This window comes from Toxorhynchites rutilus, chromosome 2 (genome assembly GCF_029784135.1).
Source record: "Toxorhynchites rutilus septentrionalis strain SRP chromosome 2, ASM2978413v1, whole genome shotgun sequence".
NCBI lineage: Eukaryota > Metazoa > Arthropoda > Insecta > Diptera > Culicidae > Toxorhynchites > Toxorhynchites rutilus.
Window position 1 is genome coordinate 281,590,278 of NC_073745.1, and position 20,055 is coordinate 281,610,332.

Sequence of the window (20,055 nt, forward strand, 5' to 3'; positions counted from 1 at the left end):
CAAAACCATGGTGCCTGGAGGAAATCTACATTGCAAATTCATTCAAGTCGGGTGTGTTTTTGTTCCGACTGAAAAGTGTTTGCCTAACACAGAATTCATCACCAAGGTGTCTGGGGAAATCGGCTTTGCAAATAAATGCAAACTGCGAGTACTTTTGTACTCGCTTACCTTTGTGCAGACAATGTTTCCCTAACACGGTCTTCTAAATTTAGGAACCTAGCAAAATCGTGCATACACTATGAACTGGCGAATGAACTTTCAAGTTTCAAGCAAATTCGCGTTTCGAGGAGTACGTACACTTGAGAGATGCAAACATCAGCGGGAAATCTGTATATATAAAAATGGATTTCTGTCTGTCAGTCTGCCTGTCTGATTCTTTTGGACTCGGAAACTACTGAACCGATTGACATGAAAATTGGTATGTAGGGGTTTTTGGGGCCGGGGAAGGTTTTCATGATAGTTTGAGACTCCTCCCCCCTCTCTTCCTGAATTTCCAGAAAAAATTCAAACAATACCGTTTTGTCTCATATTCCGAACACTACATTTTTAAATTTACCGAATTTCAACGTTATAAATAACTGAATAATCAAAACCCTGAAATTCTTTGGGTTATAGCCTTCATTTTAACATCATTTACAGGTATCGATACAGCCTATAATTTACAATATTAAGCATTTGCAAAAAAGTGACAGTCAAAACCAATGATAAAATGTTTGCGGTAGCAAATTCTGTAAAAAACAAGCACCGTAAATTTTTCAATTTAAGTAGTTTTTTCAACTATTTTATTTGTTGTTCTCATGTTAAGTGCTAGAAATGGTGAGAATCTACAATAAATGGATGAAATAAAATGATATTTTATGCAGAAATCTTCATTAGAATTAGTGTTCGGAATATGAATCAAGTTTCTACGCATGATTCGAATTGCGAACACTTAATTTTTAAATGTCAATTTACTGAACTTTGTTATAAATAATTTAATTTTTAAAACCCTGACATTCTTTGGGTTATAAACCTCATTTTAACATCATTTACAGGTATCGATACCGACATAGCACCATTGGTCCCGAAACCATGTAAACTATATGTTCGCACCCAGAGCGCGAATGTTGAGCAAGTGTTCCAAATGTCCAGATTCCCATGTCCATCCCTATCCTTATCCCCATCCAATACACTCTCTATCCATCATGCTTGCAATGTGTGGTGTATGAAACAAATACAGGTCGGACTCGATTATATATAATCGCAATTTCACTTTCAACGTTAATTTTCTAATCCAATACATAATCGAATCACAAAAAGGCTATTTTTCTATTCATGTTTGACATTCATACATTAATGAAAAAATTGTTTTCTTGGGATTCGATTATGTATAGGATTTGAAAATAATTGTTGGAAAAAAAATGGTCGACTATATATAATCGAGTTCGACCTGTACCAACAGCCTGACTCATAAAGTAGAAGAAGCCGAACGCATACGAACAAATATGTACATACCGATGATCCCCACTAATGCAATATTTCATTCAAAATCCAACCTTCGCAAGTGATGCATCGCGACAATAAATCAAGTGTTTAATTAGTAGATTATTCCAAGGTGTGTTTAATATATATACAAGCCACATCCTATGGTCTTCCTAAGACCAAATTCCAGTGTTCCTGAGCTATCAACATCCAGGCCTTCTTCAGCCGAAGGATCCACCCTATTCCTCAATTATGTGATCCACTGCTATAAGAAACAAATACAATCAATGATTACAAAAGCAAAATACAATTTGCGAGCATAACATTTTACCAAAAAAGACTAGTTCACTAGTTGATGCTACATCATACGAATCGGTCCAGTAGTTTAAAAGTTATGACTTTAAAAAAAAACATTTTTGCTGTTCGGAATTTGAGACATAAGTGCTCGGAATATGAGTCAGTGACAAAAATGATGTTCGGAATTTGAGACAAAAGTAATTGAACATATTTTTTTATTTTTCACCATTAATATGTATTTGGAAATCAATTTTATTGTAGTCAAATGAAAAAGAAGGCTCTATTGTATCAAAAAATCGAATTAATTTCTCGAAAGAGTACCATTTTGAGTAATAAGACACTGTTTAATGGCCATCGAAGCTTAAGTATTCGGAATTAGGGACAATACGGTACGTGTTTGAGAAAAACTAATTTGTAATTAAAAATAAAGATATGTTTCTATAAAAAATTTGAACAATTTTCTACACTTTATTCTTTGATCAAAATTTTGAAGGTATGTATTATAATTTTCGAGTTATAAATTTTTGCGGGAAATTAAGAAAAAAAACTTCGACCCTTTTCAAAAAGTAGTCTAACTCTTTTTTGGAGATTTCAAGTATGTTAAGCTGCTTAAATGACTTGAATGTACACCCAAACTAGCGTTGGCAGAAAACATGTCATCTTTGGCAGAAATGATGTCATTTAGTGTGCTGGAGAGTCAAATGTGCAAATAATGAGCTGTTTTAAAAGCATAAAAATGGTTTGTATGTATGCGTGCAGATGTCTTTTTCTGTTTTCTTTTCTCATTTCATTTGGGATTATGCCAAAAAAAAGTCCATACGACGTCAATGGGGATCGATCCAAGGTCGGCTGGAATGCAAAGCTATTTTACACGACCACGCTATCCACATGGTTAATGATGCTTCAGCAGTCGTTCAGCAAATACGTGATAATATTGCACCTGATTATAAAATGAAATTGGGAAGTGTGGAAAATGTGGAAAAATAGTCAAATGAAAAAGAAGGCTCTATTGTATCAAAAAATCGAATTAATTTCTCGAAAGAGTACCATTTTGAGTAATAAGACACTGTTTGATGGCCATCGGCTGGCCATAAGAGTAAAAAGTAAGTAAGTAAGTAGTAAGTAAGAGTAAAAATGAAGCGCATGAAGGAGAACAATATCTATCTCGGTCTGGGCCGTGTATGTAGCTAAGTATGCGGAAAGCTTATTTGTCTTTTGTTTCGCTCGCTCGTATTAATCTTATATTGCTGTACCATGTATAATGTATATTATACAAATGCTTACCAGTATTTGTAAGTCATGACTTTTTCTGTTATGTTATGTCTTATTTAATGTCATAAATCGGGATGACAAAACATGAGCTAAAAGCAATTTTGGGCGTATTTACACCCACAACGTTTCACTGCTATCTATGACGGATTTGAATCAGCGGCCGGGAAAGAAATATTTCTCGGGTAAGAACAAGCTTGCTGTAGATGACCGTTTCTAAACGAAAAAACTGTCGAGATTCGCTTCAAAGCACCTGATTTGACAGGTCATATGCCTGTGTTTTGAGACAGCACGATCAAAAATCGTTGTTTGAACTCGATTTGGATTCATGCTACTACTCCTAAATCGTGTAGAAGTCTGCGACTAATTCAGTGGATTTTGTAACGAAAGACATGAACTAACTAAACTGTCCTGACCAGAGTTGCAAAATCTCACACTCACTTTACTGACAGCGCAAGATATTGAGACAACATCAAAATCAACCACCAATTCCCCTGCAGTTCATGACAAATGAACCAAACTTAATTCCATGCAACCGACACTCCGTCACGTGGAACATTTGGTTTTTGCATTATTCCCCACACTCATTCGTTCCACTGTCTCACTGAGAATTTCCGCCCGAAATTTTCATACGCATCTTCGATCAGCTGACAGTGGAAGGGAACAAAATTCCATACAAGGAAATATCATCTCACTGACACCGCGTCAGACGTTTAAACGCGTGTTCGTGTGTGTTTTCCTAGTATGTTTCTAGCCACGGTCTCATTTTTGTGCCGCTTATTGCACACACATCGATGGGCACATTTGAGTGCTAAGTTTATGGGTGTATGACCAACGAAAATTTCACCAGGACGCAATGAAAGGTGATATTTTCGGCTTGAGCATTCACTGACATCGAGAATGAACTGATATTTCTGTTGATGGAACGAAAACTATATCAAAACAAACGAGATGGTGAGCCAGCGGTCATAGGCACAGCGGCACCACGATAGAAAGAAGTGAAGAATGTCGGTGGAGATATTTTGCACTGATAAAAATTGCTTTTCGATTTCAACATGTTCTTTCGAAATTTTGCATCCTTGGTCCTGACTTCCGTCCGATTGAAACCTACGATGCAACACGAGCTTCGGGAAACCAAAGGAGTGACGAGGGCGAAGAAGGAAATGATGACAAAGTAGAAAAAACTGCGAAAAACGAACTGGAAACGACTATAGGAGAGGTGGGGTAAAACGGACATGTTAGGAAGAACTTCAATTATATCTTTGGAAACTCATGTTTCCCAAAATTTTGATGCAGTTTCTTGCAATTCAATATACTATTTTTCTACCTAATTGGCCAAATATTTTACAAAAAAGTGTTTTTCAATGTTTTTACTGAAATTAAAACAGTTTTCGGTCTGTACAACATTTTTATCGATGCGAGTAATATGGACATATAGTGGGGGGAGTATGGACAGGTTTGTAATATATAAAGCGTAAAGGTTTACCGATCGCGAGAGGTATAATTTGATTCAACCAAGGTCTGAAATCGTCACGAATGTTCGTTAAATGATGAAAAACCGAATTAATCCTCCTAGGGATGATATTTCAGCAGTATAAACGGTCAAACCCTCAACTATTTTGCTTTTGGTTCCAGTCAGCTTCTAAACGGTCCACATTTGGCGATTTGATTTCCATTTCTAGACGCAGGGCATTCCTTAGGAATAGATTAAACAGACTTTTCACAGTCCATCTAACTCCCACTGGCAACTGTCCGTTTTAACCCACCAGTACAATTATTTCAATAATTTAAATTGTCCACTCAAAAATGAATTCACTTTTCCGTACATACCTAATATCGCTTCTCTGTTAACTCACAAACCGAAATATAACCATCAGCGAATTGAATTTTGATATTAAACCACTCAAAATGCTTAATATCGAAGCAGCTAAAATTACATCCACACGTGGAATCATGTATGATTTTCGGTTTTCGTTTCCCTTTTCCACTTTTGATCAGTATTCATTGTCATAGGGTGGCTTAAATATTATAGAATAACATGTAGAAGGTGTTCTGGTTAACATAAATCTGAAATTCAAAATGTAACTATACAAATCAACCACCTGTCCATATTGCCCCCACTGTCCGTATTATACGCGGTTCCCCTAAAAGTTCTGGTGGAGAGTGTCAATCGCAAATGTAAAGCATTTAACTCAAACACAACCTGAAAGTTCATCACCGTATATGAGCTGAGATAAATACATATACTGAAATACAGTAAAAAAATCGATAACTATACCTGATTCACCAATCAATCTAAAGTGTCCCAATAATTATCGATTTACCCTTTAATAACGATTACGACAAAACGATATAGCACCCTCTAGTCTAAAGCCATGAAAACAATAAAAAACGAATGCAATCAATAATTGCGAAAACAAAATCCATTATTTGTTTCGCAAGTTAAATATTGTTCTATAAAAGGATAGCTCAATGGCTTTAATTTGATATGCCGATCAGCTAAATCGGTTAAGTTGTTCAAAAGTTATGAATTTGCAAAAAAAGTCATTTTTGAGAAAAAGTAGGGGCACGGACGGGATCTTGACATAGGACTATGATTGTGTGTACACCCAAACTAGCGTTGGCAGAAATGCTGTCATTTAGTGTGCTGGAGTGTCAAATGCGCAAATAATGAGCTGTTTTAAAAGCATAAAAATGGTTTGTATGTATGCGTGCAGACATCTCGTTTTGTTTTCTTTTCTCATTTCATTTGGGATTGTGCCAAAAAAAGGCCATGCGACGTCAATGAGGATCGAACCAAGGCCGGCTGGAATGCAAAGTTATTTTACACGACCGCATGGTTAATGATGCTTCAGCAGTTGATCAGCAAATACGTGTTAATATTGCACCTGATTAAACAATGAAGTTGGGAAGTGTTTTCTAAGAGTAAAAAAGGAGCGCATGAAGGAGAACAATATATATCTCGGTCTGGGCCGTGTATGTGGCAAAGTATGCGGAAAGCTTTTTTTGTCCTTTGTTTCGCTCGCTCGTATTAATCTTATATTGCTGTACCATGTATATTATACAAATGCTTACCGGCATTTGTGAGTCATGTTATGTCATAAATCGGGATGACAAAACAGGAGCTAAAAATCAATTTTGGGTGTAGTAATTGCAAGAGTTTTTCATTGTTCAAAATCTGTATTTTTTTCTCTTTTGATACATCAAATGGATACCCTGGAAAACCCGTGCCCTGTATGTACTTGTATCCTTCAAACGGGTTAGATGACATAACGTAGTAGAATTCGGTACCGCATTCTGTTCAAAAATATACACAAAAATACCATTAAAGCCATTACTATCATTTTCTTCTGTTTATTCAATCATGCAGAAGAAGACAAAGAGTCATCATGTATCATTTTTAAACAGAAGTGTAAATAGTTAAGACCTACATAAATATAAGCCTGAGTCAAATCAATCTATGACTACATAAATATATTATAGATAAAAATAGCATTATCTCCTTCGTTACCACGTTGTCCGGAACATTGTTTGTAATAACTTTATAGTCCTGTGAGATCGCGACTACTCAAGCTATCATAATCTGATTTCGATCTTCTTAATCAGCAGCCATTTAAATTAATTTATTGCCTTTTACATAACCAAACAACATTCTCGATATTATGACATCCTGGACCACAATCACACAAATTGTTAGTAGTGCACTACACGATAAAAACATAAATTGAGCACAAATTGATTGGACAACATACAATATAATATAAAATGAATGCCTCTTATCGGTAAATGGAGTATAATTCATTTTACGCATCAACATATATTATGAGCTAACGCCCGAATTTAGGCAAAAAGATTGCTCGTTGCGTCGGGGAGGAAGCGAGTAGATAGTGCAATCGAAAGAAAACATATCCAATTAAATCGTCAAATTGTTAACTTTTTTTACTATATTCACTGTTCATTTTTCAAGCAAAAAAAATCTGGATAAATTTCCTGTCTAATGATATATAACACAACATATGTCGCAATAACCATTTTGAGTAATATGCGTTTGAAAACTCTTAATAAATCGTTACATTATTCGTAGAGTGACTCCCCATTATAGAAATCAAAGACATAGTCCTATGTCAAAAGTGATTTTTCGGACCACTCTAAAATGGAAATGGTCACCCTAACGAAAAATAAAAAAAATAAGCGTGTAATATTTTAAAATGAACAAAACTTCCACTTTTCATGGAAATCTGAGAACCACTATATCGGTTTGGCATGGAATGGCTGAATATATCTATATGAAAGAATTTAGCGTAAATTGCATTTTCAAACGAACAGCAAAAAACGAATGCGTATTTGAAATCATGGCCATGTGAACGTTTCGCAGTTCGATGCGTGCGAGTTAGGTTTGAATCGCACTTCTGTTTTACGCCATAGAAGGATACGGTGGAATCACCAAATATAACCGACAGTCATCGAGTTGAATGTACCAAGTAGAGACAATAGCAATGGTTGACTAGTTGACAGCTACCGTAATAGAGCTACACGTGGATACAAAAAATGAAAATCGGAAGCGACAAAATCCACGCAGTGCGAAACTATATTTTTTGTCCCACAGCAGGTGTTGCATCGAACACGGTTACGTGCGATAGAAAAAGACTCCACATCCAGCCGGCTCCAGCTGCAAACACCTACCGTGTCCTTCCCTAGGGATATATTTGTCAGTTCACTGGTTTCCAACCTAGTTGGGGATCGGGAATGGCATTTAGTTAAATGTTTAGTTGCGGAATTGATTTTAAAAATCAATAACGCACTCAAATTGCATTAAAAGGTCTTCTAAATTAATGCAAAGAAGATTAGCATTCAAATGATGATACCAACGAAGATAATTCTTGCTTGTTTACTATCGCCGGAATTAACAGCCCGAGTTGAAAGCCAATTATTGAAAGCGAAACATTATTATATGCAAATTAAATCCCGCTGAGCTGAGGTGTATACGTTCCTATTGACACAGCATAAAATTATCTGCAGCAGAGATTTCACCAAACTCTCGCCGATCAACAAACATCAGCATAATCGACTGCTGCTGCTGCCAGTGTTTGCCTATCATTAAACCGTGACTGTGAAGATCTGACAGCGGCAGCTGTCTTCCGTCTGAGGTTCGGTTTGGTTGGGAGGAGGAAACCGGAGCCATGTTTAGTTTCCTCCATGCGTGAACATTTATGTGCCATCCGATACAACACTACTAACACTGCTACTGCTGCTGCCGCCGGTCTTCATTCCGGTCCCATGTGTTCCATATATCGTTCCGAACGAAGCTATTTAGTTCTTTTTTCCCCGGCTTTTGGGGTGGTAGAAGGTTGGGTGGGTTTGGCACAGTGCCGAGAGTATCAACATCATCGACCTCGGCATCACTCTTTTGGTCGTGGCATGGTATATGGTAGACAAGGGAAAGGCAGTGAAAAACGGAGGAAAACTGTAATCTGAAACTTGTTGAATACGAATGCTAAGGAAAGGGTATGACACAGTGGGGGGCGGCAAAAGCTCGACACTTTATGCGCTGATCATGAGTCTCGTGATGGAAATGATGGCGATGATGATGGTGATACGAGGGGAAACAAAAGAGACTTTAGAGGGATTTTTTTGTGTTCGATTCCCCGTCTCCGGCAGCGGAAGCTTACTTTTGGTATTTCGGCGGAACCGATTTCTAGATTAGTTTGGCGGAAAATTGAATCTCCAGACGATTTGGCTTCAATGTAATTTGTTTGCTTGCTCGTTGTGTGAGGTGGGTTTGCCGTGTCTGGCGGTTATTCACATTCATGGTTAGTAAATAAAGTGAACTAATAATAGTACTTCACTGGAAATTATGGAAGATATAGGAACTACTCTCATGATGACCTCGAATGCACACACCACAGTTCTGAATAATGATTGCATGTTTGCATTTTCCGCAATGGAAAATAATTCTACGTCAGGGGTATGCTCTGCATATGTATTTGCAAGTGTCCATTAATAGTTACGGTAATGACCTCGGTTCAGGAAACAAGCGTACAAAGTCTCTGGCCCCAGCTCACTCCGACAAACTTGGGTCTATTTATATACCTCTGACCATCACAATATTGGATATTTTTTCTCCTTATTTTTAGTTGGCACATTTATCATCCTTTCTTTCCTTCAAGGTTGGCACAACCAGTGGCACACACTTCAACCCAAGTATTCTTCGCAAGTATCGCAAGGCTTACAATATCGAAAGGAGCAGATGAGAAAATACTTCTAGCACACTAAATAACAACAATATGTGAAGTTAGGCCCTTTTCATGTACACCAGATGTTCTGTTTCACTCAAGATGTTGTGATAGGAAATTTTTCTATTCCAGTTTCAGGTTCAATCTCATTGACATATTGGTGCTCGACAACTGTTGTACTTCCGCACAGTTACTTCAAACACCTTTTAAGAAAGATTGGATTTCGGAACACAGCTTTCGGATACAGTGCGTGAAATTCCTATTAGCGCATCCAAATATTTCAACTGTTTGGGTGCTATACATTCGATTTTCAAAATATAAGCACAGTCTCTATAAGAGCTTTGAATATCAAGTAAATTTCACTATTGAATGTCCCAATCCAATTATCAATAGTTATTTTAAATCACTTAAAATTTAATTTTTAGGAATTATATCTTCAGCTTTCGCTTATAATCAAATAAGAGTGTATAGATCACGTTGGCCATGCTTCACTGTCAATTTTTCGTAAATTTGGAAAAATGTCGTCGAACGAAAAAGAGCGTCGTGAATTAATCCTGTGCACTCATTTCGAGAATCCGGAGTTGTCACATCGGGACATCGGTAAGATGCTGGGAATCGTCCAATCCATGGTCAGCAGAGTACTAAAACGATACTTCGAGAACCTAACCATCGACCGGAAGGTGAAGAATGGCAAAAATGGATGCTCCGTCAGTGAAAAAGATCACAAGCGCGTAGTTAAGCAGTTTAGACGTGATCCGAGAAGTTCGGTCCGGGATGTCGCCAATAAGCTGAATTTGTCAAGTTCATTCGTCCAGCGGACCAAGCAGCGGGAGGGCCTGCGTACATACAAGGTTCAGAAGGCTCCTAACCGCGACGAAAGGCAAAACATGGTGGGGAAGACGTGAGCTCGGAAGCTGTACACCGAAATGCTGACGAAGCCGCATTGCCTGGTAATGGACGACGATACCTAGGTCAAAACGGACTTTCGTCAGCTGCCGGGCTTGTTGTTTTTCTCCGCAGAAGACAAATTCAGCGTTCCGGAGGAGATTCGCAAGCAGAAACTATCCAAGTTTGCCAAAAAGTACATGGTGTGGCAAGCGATCTGCTCTTGCGGAAAGCGGAGCGCCCCCTTCGTGATGACCGGCGCGGTAAACGGGCAGGTTTACCTTAAGGAGTGCCTACAGAAGCGCTTACTACCACTATTGAAGCAGCACGAGGGCCCGATCATCTTCTGGCCGGATCTCGCATCGTGCCACTATTCAAAGGACGTGTTGGAGTGGTACGAAGCCAACGGGGTCACCTTCGTGCCAAAGGAAATGAACCCGCCCAACGCGCCGGAGCTTCGCCCAATACAGAAATATTGGGCGATTATGAAGCAGGCCCTCCGGAAGAACCCAAAAGTTGTCAAATCGGAGGCGGACTTCAAGAGAAAATGGATTTCTGTTCAAAAAAAACTACAACCTGACGTTCCATTTTCATGACGTTCATTCGTTCGCTCACTTGCAAGCTTATCGGACGCATTCTTCAGTCGATCCAAAAGAGGTGTTTTTTTCACATCGATTCTATTGTGTTTTTTCATCCGGCGCGCTTGCAAGCGTGGTGAATCTCAACCAAATAAGTGGTGTACGATCGAGACACTGAGGATCCATTCAACAGATCACATACGTCACACCGCAGCGGCAAGTAGAAGTTTATTTCTTTTTTTCTCCTTTCTATCATTTCTTCCACTTTCTGTGCATAACAAATACCATTGTTTCGCTGGGTGTTTACGTAATCATCAAGCGTTGGCATTAGGGTGACCATCTTCATATATATTGCACTTGAACATTTGTTGGAACTTTTTTCATTTTTGAATTTAATTTAATAAAAATTAGTTTGAATAACTATAATTTTCTACTGTAACTAAAATAGAAGTTTATCTTATTATATTTATTTTTTAATATTTTTTTTTATTACCAATAAATTCTGTTCATATCGAACAGTTGACGAAATTTATTACTATGGCTGAAGGCGGGGAGGATCCCGCAACGACGCCAACGTATATCTCTGATACGGAACCCCCTGAAGAACCGGAAGGTGAAGTAGAAATTGGAATAGAAAACGTAATTTCTGATGATGAGGAGGATGAAGAAAAACTGGATTTTCGTCAAAAAGTATTCCCTGAGGGCTCCAAAGGCCCATTCATTGTGTACCCCTCAATGTCAAAAAAGCCATGTCAATCCAAACCCCTCAATGTTATTCGCATATCTAAAGAGCTGACAAAAAACTTCTCAGATGTTACCGAGATTACTCGGATGGGGCCAGACAAATTACGAGTTGTCGTCTCCAGCCGGACCCAAGAAAACGATATAACCCGTTGCGATCTCTTTGCGATTGAGTATCGCGTATACGTGCCCTGTCGTAACGTAGAAATCGACGGCGTAATCACCGAAAAGGGTTTGACCCGAAATGATATACTCAAGGATGGAGTCGGTCGCTTCAAGAACTCTTCGCTTAAAACTGTGAAGATTCTTGCATGCGACCAACTGAAATCCGTATCTGTTATAAATAATAAGAGAGTTCTCAGTTCGACAAATTCTTTTCGAGTAACCTTTGAGGGCTCCGCCCTTCCAAATTTCGTTTCGATAGATGCGCTTCGTTTACCTGTTCGATTGTTTGTACCCCGGGTAATGAGTTGCAACAACTGCAAGCAACTTGGTCACACGGCCGTCTACTGTTGCAACAAAAAGCGTTGCGCAGATTGTGGAGAGAGACATGATGGGACTTCTTGCGCAAAAGAGCGCAAGTGTCTTCATTGCGACGGGGCCCCCCATGATCTTTCTCAATGCCCGGTGTACATACAAAGAGGGGAAAAAATCAAGCGTTCCTTAAAGGAATTTTCAAAACGGACTTATGTAGAAATGCTTAAGAATTCCGTGCCAACGACACAGGACAATCCTTACTCCCTCCTGCAGAACGACGAGCCTCTCGCTGACGCTCCCAATGCGGGAAGTTCTGGTACATCGCAGGGTGCCATCAGGAAAAGGAAAATTACTACTTTTCCATCACTCCTCAGTAAGAAGTCCGAAATTTCCCAAGTTGGATTGAAACTTCGAACCGAACGTGCTGAAAATAGACCGAAGCAAGTACCTCCTGGTTTACACGGTTCTTCTTCCTGACGTTGTACAGAAACTTATGGACGGGGTAAAGAGGAAGGTGCGAGCATACGGGCTTGGGCTCGAAGTATAAATGAAAAGAAAATACCAAAAGTTGTTTAATAGTTTTTATTTTACTGTCTAAAATTTTCAAAAGTCTACTGGGCGAATCTCTACAGCGTTTTTTCCGTGATGCAATTTGATGTGACACACCCTTTAGTACAAAATCTGAATGTTCCTTTGGGAAAATCATGACAAAGACTTCTTGCTGACGTGAATGGCCGCATTATCCTGCTGGAAAATAAAACCGTCATTACGTCTTCGTTAAACGGTATCAGTACACTGTCCAGCAGCTCCAAATACGTTTCCGTATTCCGAATTCTTGTTGCTTTAGACGTCGTTCCTCTTCTTAAAAAGCGCCCCATACCATGAGACTGCCTCCGCCAAAGTTCTTGCTCAATTTCACCTGAGGATGTTTTCGTAAATCATGCCTATAATACGCGCAGCAGTCAGGACCATCAAGATTGAACTTCTTTTGATCGGAAAAAAATCACCGCATCCCACTCCGCTTTCCAGTTCCTGTGAGGTAGCGCAACAGCAGTCAGCCACTCGCAATAAACAAAATGCGAGTCATCAGAATTTCAATCTGCGAAACATAAACATTCACACACTGCATCAACGATCACGCCATCCGGACCGTTCCCGATAATATTAGGCTGTCAAAAAAGTCCTGCGGTATTTCCGCGAGGTGTCGTTGTAAGCGCGTAGTTCTAGTTGTATTCATTGTATCGAGTCATGCTATAGCTTGTTGGAAAGGTATTTTTGCGCGCTATAATATAGTCCTTGACAATGTTTTGTTTGGTTAAGTCGTTCGTGAGTTATAGTGTCGCAAATATGGAGCAAAATAAAGAGAAAATCCGACATATTTTACAGTACTACTATGACAAAGGCAAAAATGCATCTCAAGCTGCCAATAAAATTTGTGCAGTTTATGGACCCGATACAGTATCCATTTCCACCGCACAACGATGGTTTCAACGTTTTTGTTCTGGTGTAGAGGTCGTCGAAGATGCGCCACGCTCCGGAAGGCCTGTCGTCTAAAATTGCGACAAAATCGCTGAATTAGCCGAGAAAGACCGGCATAGTAGCAGCCGTAGCATCGGCCTAGAGCTGGGGATAAGTCATCAAACCGTTATTAACCATTTGAAGAAGCTTGGATTCACAAAGAAGCTCGATGTATGGGTGCCACACACGTTGACGCAAAAAAACATCTTTGACCGTATCGACGCATGTGAATCGCTGCTGAATCGCAACAAAATCGACCCGTTTCTGAAGCGGATGGTGACTGGCGATGAAAAGTGGGTCACTTACGACAACGTGAAGCGCAAACGGTCGTGGTCGAAGCGCCCGCTGAAGCGGCTCAGACGGTGGCCAAGCCCTCATTAACGGCCAGGAAGGTTCTGCTGTGTGTTTGGTGGGATTGTCATGGAATAATCTATTATAAACTGCTTCCCTATGGCCAAACGCTCAATTCGGACCTGTACTGCCAACAACTAGACCGCTTGAAGGTAGCACTCATGAAGAGGAGGCCATCTTTGATAAACAGAGGCCGCATTGTCTTCCATCAGGACAACGCCAGGTAACACACTTCTTTGGTGACGCGCCAGAAGCTCCGGGAGCTCGGATGGGAGGTTCTTCTGCATCCGCCGTATAGTCCGGACCTTGCACCAAGTGACTACCACCTGTTTTTGTCCATGGCGAACGAGCTAGGTAGTCAGAAGTTAGCCACAAAAGAGGCCTGTGAAAATTGGCTATCCGAGTTTTTCGCCAATAAGGAAGCGAGCTTCTATAACAGGGGTATTATGAAGTTGGCATCTCGTTGGGAACAAGTCATCGAACAAAACGGCGCATATTTGACCTAAAACAGATGATTGTAACTAATTTTATGAACAAATGAAAATTCAAAAAAAATACCGCAGGACTTTTTTGACAGCCTAATATAAACGTAAACATCATGCCACCCAGAGCGTTCCCACCAAATATGCTGAATTAGGATAAGATCAAATATTGTAAACTATTTCATTCAGTATAAAAGGCAGGGATAATCTTTGTGAAGAGCCTTCTAAGTTATAATGAAAATAGTGAATAGAGAGCTTCACTCCGAAATTATTTTTTTTAAATAACTTGAGTCCGAAAAGTGTTAACTTGTGCTGTTTCGTAAAATCCAATCTCGCCTGTACGAGCCTTGGGGTAAGATTAGGCTTTTTAGTGTAAACCAAATGTTCAGATCCTCGTAAATTCTGAGATACACGTCTGCTCGATATGGGAAAGCCATGTTCCTGCTTTATTCCCAATGCACTTAGTTTTCCAGTCTCTCTAAGCTGTATAATGCGTTCTTGAAAATTCTTAAAATTCTTGAAAAAAATTCTTACCACTGTTTCTTCTCTGTTGATCCTTTTCCCTATCGCCCGGTTGCTCAAGCCGATGTCCTTCAATTCACGGCATAATCTCCACTCAATTTTGTCTAGGAACTTTCCTTTCGGCATCGTGCTCAAAAAACGCCGAAACGCTACACCGCCAAACTGATTATGGCATGAATGTGCACACATCCAACCTCATCTTGATGATTTGACAGATGGTCAAGATGGTCAAGTTGTCATTAAGGTGAAGGTGGAAGCTAGCCATTATAGTAGTATAGATAAACCCACGTGTAAAAATGGGGTAATAGTGTTTTTGAGGGAAGCGCAAAGCACACGTAAATAGATCAATTCACTTATCAGACACGAGTCTTTGAATACATTTGAAAAAAAACAATTCAATCCTAAAGTAAAATGTATAAACGATATGTTCCGATGAACAATTGCAAATATAAATATATATAGAAGGTGCATTTGCATTTGAAGTAAAATTCTGATTATACGCGAGCGTAACATGAGCAAATTTATAACACATGCGATTTGGAGCTTTAACAAGTTCTTCCGCATAGTAACTCGATGTTGATAATTCCTTAATATTTTCCTTCGTTGATCGTACTGTTTTCACATATTCACGTTGGAGAGCCTTAACCCTTCTCTACGTTGACGGAGGCATTTTGATTGAATGTAATACTTTTCCGTTTACTGTTTTTGAAAGCATAGGCAGCCGTGGCAGTGTTCCGAGCTCTGCAATACAATTTTCTTACCCAATGTGAAAGTTGCTAAAACTTACATTATAGACCCATTAAACGTAAAAATAATAATTGTATTGATATCACACAATTTTATTCTATTGATTTTCATGACATGAAACGCTATGACTCAGGAATAAAATTTTATTGAGTGGTTTTTATAGCTGTTTCGATTATGTTGTCTGGCATCAGTGTCGAAAAAATAACGATGCTTTCACCAATACAATCAAAACCATTGCCGAAAATTGAAAAATTAAAATTAAACTTTCAGAGCACTAGCTCGAGTTTTCCGACGTTTTTCACTATACAGTGCGACAGCAGATGAAAATTTAATATCTTGTGAGTAATCGATTGGAGTTTGGGTGATATTACTTTATGGGAAGTGCGCGAAAACGATCATTTTCTTCACACTGTTTCGCAAAATTATTGATTTTTGGGCGCGGGGTGAGGGAGAGAGTTGAAAGAAATGAGCGCCATTGTGGCAGCCATTTATGGCTAGTTTCCACCTTCACCTTAAGGATGGGTAAATACTAAGTTGTCAACTGAGTGTATATGAATTTCGCTCCAAAAAAAATTTAAAAAATGGTGCAATAACTCGAATGTAATTTTCACATACTTTTGGAGGATTCGCGATGGGGCTCATTCGGGAAAGCGCGTTCCATAGTTAATCTATAGACCTACCTGGAATTTGTCAGTGAGTGGTAAGCTCATGCTCATTTGTTCTGATTATGGCTTTCACATTATCTGACCACTGGTGTACACAACCTTATAGATGGATAGTTCAATGAATTCTGTATTGATAAAAGACAGTTTTCATGCTAAAATATCTTTCTTCGTGTTTGCACCTCATTTTTAGTCACTTCTTGCGTTATCCGCGATTTTCATTATTCGCAGTGATCTTACCAGATTAATCCGCGGATATTCGAGGATCTACTGTGGTTGTAATTGCGAAGTGACAGAAAAGCGGTCTCGTTCGCTCGCCTAAACTCTATGTTCTTCTCCTCCAATTCCATTTCTGTTCTGTCGCCGCGCCGAACTGATCGGAGGCTTTAGCGAAAAACGAAGTAAGTATCGATGATAATTCGATACAGATTGGTGCCATTGGCTATGGATTCGATAGCGGAGTATATGAAATGTTTGATACGATTTTTTTACCAAATTGGCAGATCTAATATCATTTGTTTGCGATTGCCGCATACGATCGATGATTTTATTTGGTGAGGAGGGGTATTATTTGCGCTGGGCATTTCCGAGGAGGAATCGATTTTTACTTTGAGCATTTATTCCTTTTTTTCCGGCTAAGCGAAGTGATATGCTAATCACTTTATTCGAAAGATAAAATGTTTTTTTTGTTCTGTATTATAGTGACTTTCAACGCTTCTGGCTGGTTCGTCACTTTTACCTTCCATTTTGGAAGAATGTCGGGAGTGAGAATTGAACTCGTGATCTTGAGCGTGAGAAGTATGGATGTTACCTCCACGCCAGATCGGCTCCACAGATAAAATGCTTAAGAGTTATATGCTCGTTACTTATTGATACGAAAACTTGTTTCAATAGCTTTCAATAGTTTCAGTTGCCGGTTTGCAAACAAGCAATTTAAACCACTCAACTATGTATATAAACTGTTACCCGTTCTGGAATCCTCTCTCTCGGGGACAAATTACCTTCGAGCTAAAGTCCCTTTAAAATAAGAACAGAACAGAACTTATGCATTGGCAGGAGCTTTTCTCGCTGACAACCAAAACACTGTACCCTCTTTAACCAATCCCGTTTCCATTTTGCTACCGGTCTGAATGAAGTCTGTAGCGAAAAATGACGTATCGGTAATAATTTTTAACGAAGCGGCTATCTTTTTGAGACTGGAAATTGTACCATTGACGATAGATAATGCGAACAACACGGAATGTTATACATATTAATTAACCATTAATTTACCACGTAAACTAAAAAAGGCAATTGACGAATTTCATACCAACTCGACTGGCCGTTGGCAGCACCATCTCAGATAGTAGTGAAACGTTGTAGGTGTAAAGACATGGGTCATTTAAGCAACTTTGCATACTTGAAATATTCGAAAAATAATGAGACTACTTTTTGGAAAAAGACAATTTTTTTTCTTAATTTTTTACAAAAAATTATGACTTAAAAACTATGACACCTATAAAATTCTTGCCAAAGGATAAAATGTAGGAAATTATCTAAATTTTCACAAAAAATACCAAAAATTTTTTGAAAAAAAAATTCGCTGACAAAAAAGTTATTTTAAAAATTAAAATAGATTTTTCTTAAAATTTTTCAAAATTCCCAAAAATATTTATATGAATAACCCTTACAATTTCCAACAAGTCGTCCATACATCGAAAAACGGGCACTTTTACAGAGAAAAAGTTTTTCGAACAACAACTTTTTCATGTTTTCTTTGAAAAAAACACAACTAACCCCTTATTTTGTTTAAAGTCAAGATAGCGATATACTATATTCGACAAAGTTTTAGATCTTGTTAAAATATAAACTTTTGTCGAAGACATCAACTTTCTATCTTTTATAGTTTTTGGAATATAAGTCATTTTTGTATGAAGACTCCTGAAAAAAAATGTTTTGCTCGTACCATTTTTGTGACTAAATTCTCACGTTTGAAATGTTCTTGACATGTTTCTAAATAGAGAAAAGTTAGCAAAGCATGTAAACTTTTCTGTCAGCAAAATTTTTTTCCAAAAAATGTTTGGTATTTTTTGTGAAAATTTAAACAATTTCCTACATTTCATCCTTTGACAAAAATTTGTAGGCATCATAGTTTTTAAATTATAATTTTTTGTGAAAAATTAAGAGAAAAAAAATTGCCTTTTTTCAAATAGTAGTCTAATTCTTTTTCGAATATTTCAAGTATGCAAAGTTGCTTAATTGACCCATGTCTTTACACCCACAACGTTTCACTACTATCTGAGATGGTGCTGCTAACTCCTAAGACGAGTTGGCATGAAACTACAATCAATATTTACGAAAACAAAATTCATGTTGCTCAATATGCAAATAAACATTTTTTTGTTCGAAAACGTTTAGAGCAATGCTGAAAAAACGTTTTCCAATGACCACAGTTTGAACGCATAACTGACGTAGTTCCATACAGCTCTCATACATCGTCCGAAATTATCAATATTTTGTGCTATAAACTATAAACTTTTGAATTTCTGCAACATTTCAAGCTGAAAATTAAAAAAATCAGATTAGTAAAAAATCAAAATAATAATGACGTAGCCGGTGAATTGTATTCGAACCCAGAGCACCTCTTCCTGATATTTCACGAGAGGGCCTGGCCGAGTAAGGGAGTAAAAAGTGCCCCCAAACCAAATCACTAGCTGTATGGCAAATATTGTAAAGGATATTAAATAAGAAATTTTGGCGGTTTATTTGAACCTCTATGTGGTTTGACGTAGGATCTATAGTGAAAAACGTACCTTTTCGTTTATTTCTCGCCATCCTCAAAAGATTCGAGATAAAAATTTGAAAAAAATACTGAATTTGCACATTACCACGGTGTATCAAGAAAAATTATCAAAAAAAAATTTCATCAAACATTTTAGTACTAAAAAAAATTTTGAAATTCTGAAAAAAAATTTATTGGGATTTAGAGATTCAGTACTACTCTAATTCATATTTAAATGTGTTTCTATGGCTTTTCTAGATATGTGTGATTTTTTTCAGTGTTGCGCGATACAAATTTTTTTTTCTTATTTCCAAAGCGTCTGGCTAGGTAAGAGAGTAAAAAGTCCCCCAAACCAAATCACCATCTGTATGGCAAATATTGTATAGGATATTAAATAAGAAATTTTGGCGGTTTATTTGAACCCCTATGTGGTTTAACATAGGATCTATAGTGAAAAACGTACTTTTTCGTTTATTTCACGCCATCCTCAACAGATCCAAGATAAAAATTTGAAAAAAATACTGAATGTGCATCTTACTACGGTGTATCAAGAAAAAACATAAAAAAAAATTTCATCAAAAATTTTAGTACTAAAAAAAATATTGAAATTCTGCATTTTTTTTTTGGGGATTTAGAGATTCAGTACTACTCTTATTCATATTTAAATGTGCTTCTACGGCTTTTTTAGATTGATAAATATCAATACAAACCCTAGGCAGGAGATCACTCGGCTCGTGGATCGATGAAGACCGCAGCTAAATGCGCGTCAGAATGTGAACTGCAGGACACATGAACACCGACAAGTTGAACGCATATTGCACATCGTACAGCACGTACGATGTACACATTTTTGAGTGCCTATATAAACGACCCTCTTAAAAGCATAGTATTATGTTTGCTTCCGATTGTGAGAACATTTTTGAAAGAAAAATGTGGTTTTTTGGCAGCGTTCATTTCCCTCGTTGCCTGATTCAGGGCAAGAGGTCAAGGATTTGACCACTGTAATACAGTGGAATTGCAGAAGCATCATTCCTAAACTAGATCAGTTTAAATTTTTAGTTCACAGCTCTA

The 20,055-nt window shown here is 38.1% G+C and overlaps 1 protein-coding gene and 1 non-coding gene across 3 annotated transcripts in view; one reads left to right on the forward strand and one right to left on the reverse strand.

Annotated features, from left to right (window-relative positions):
* The window catches only part of LOC129764816 (rap guanine nucleotide exchange factor 4), a 511,489-nt gene that overhangs the window by 451,560 nt on the left and 39,874 nt on the right, over window positions 1-20,055 (reverse strand). The window lies entirely within an intron of this gene.
* LOC129772174 (5.8S ribosomal RNA) lies at window positions 19,692-19,844 on the forward strand. Its single transcript, XR_008742580.1, has one exon. It is a non-coding gene; the product is annotated as a 5.8S ribosomal RNA (ribosomal RNA).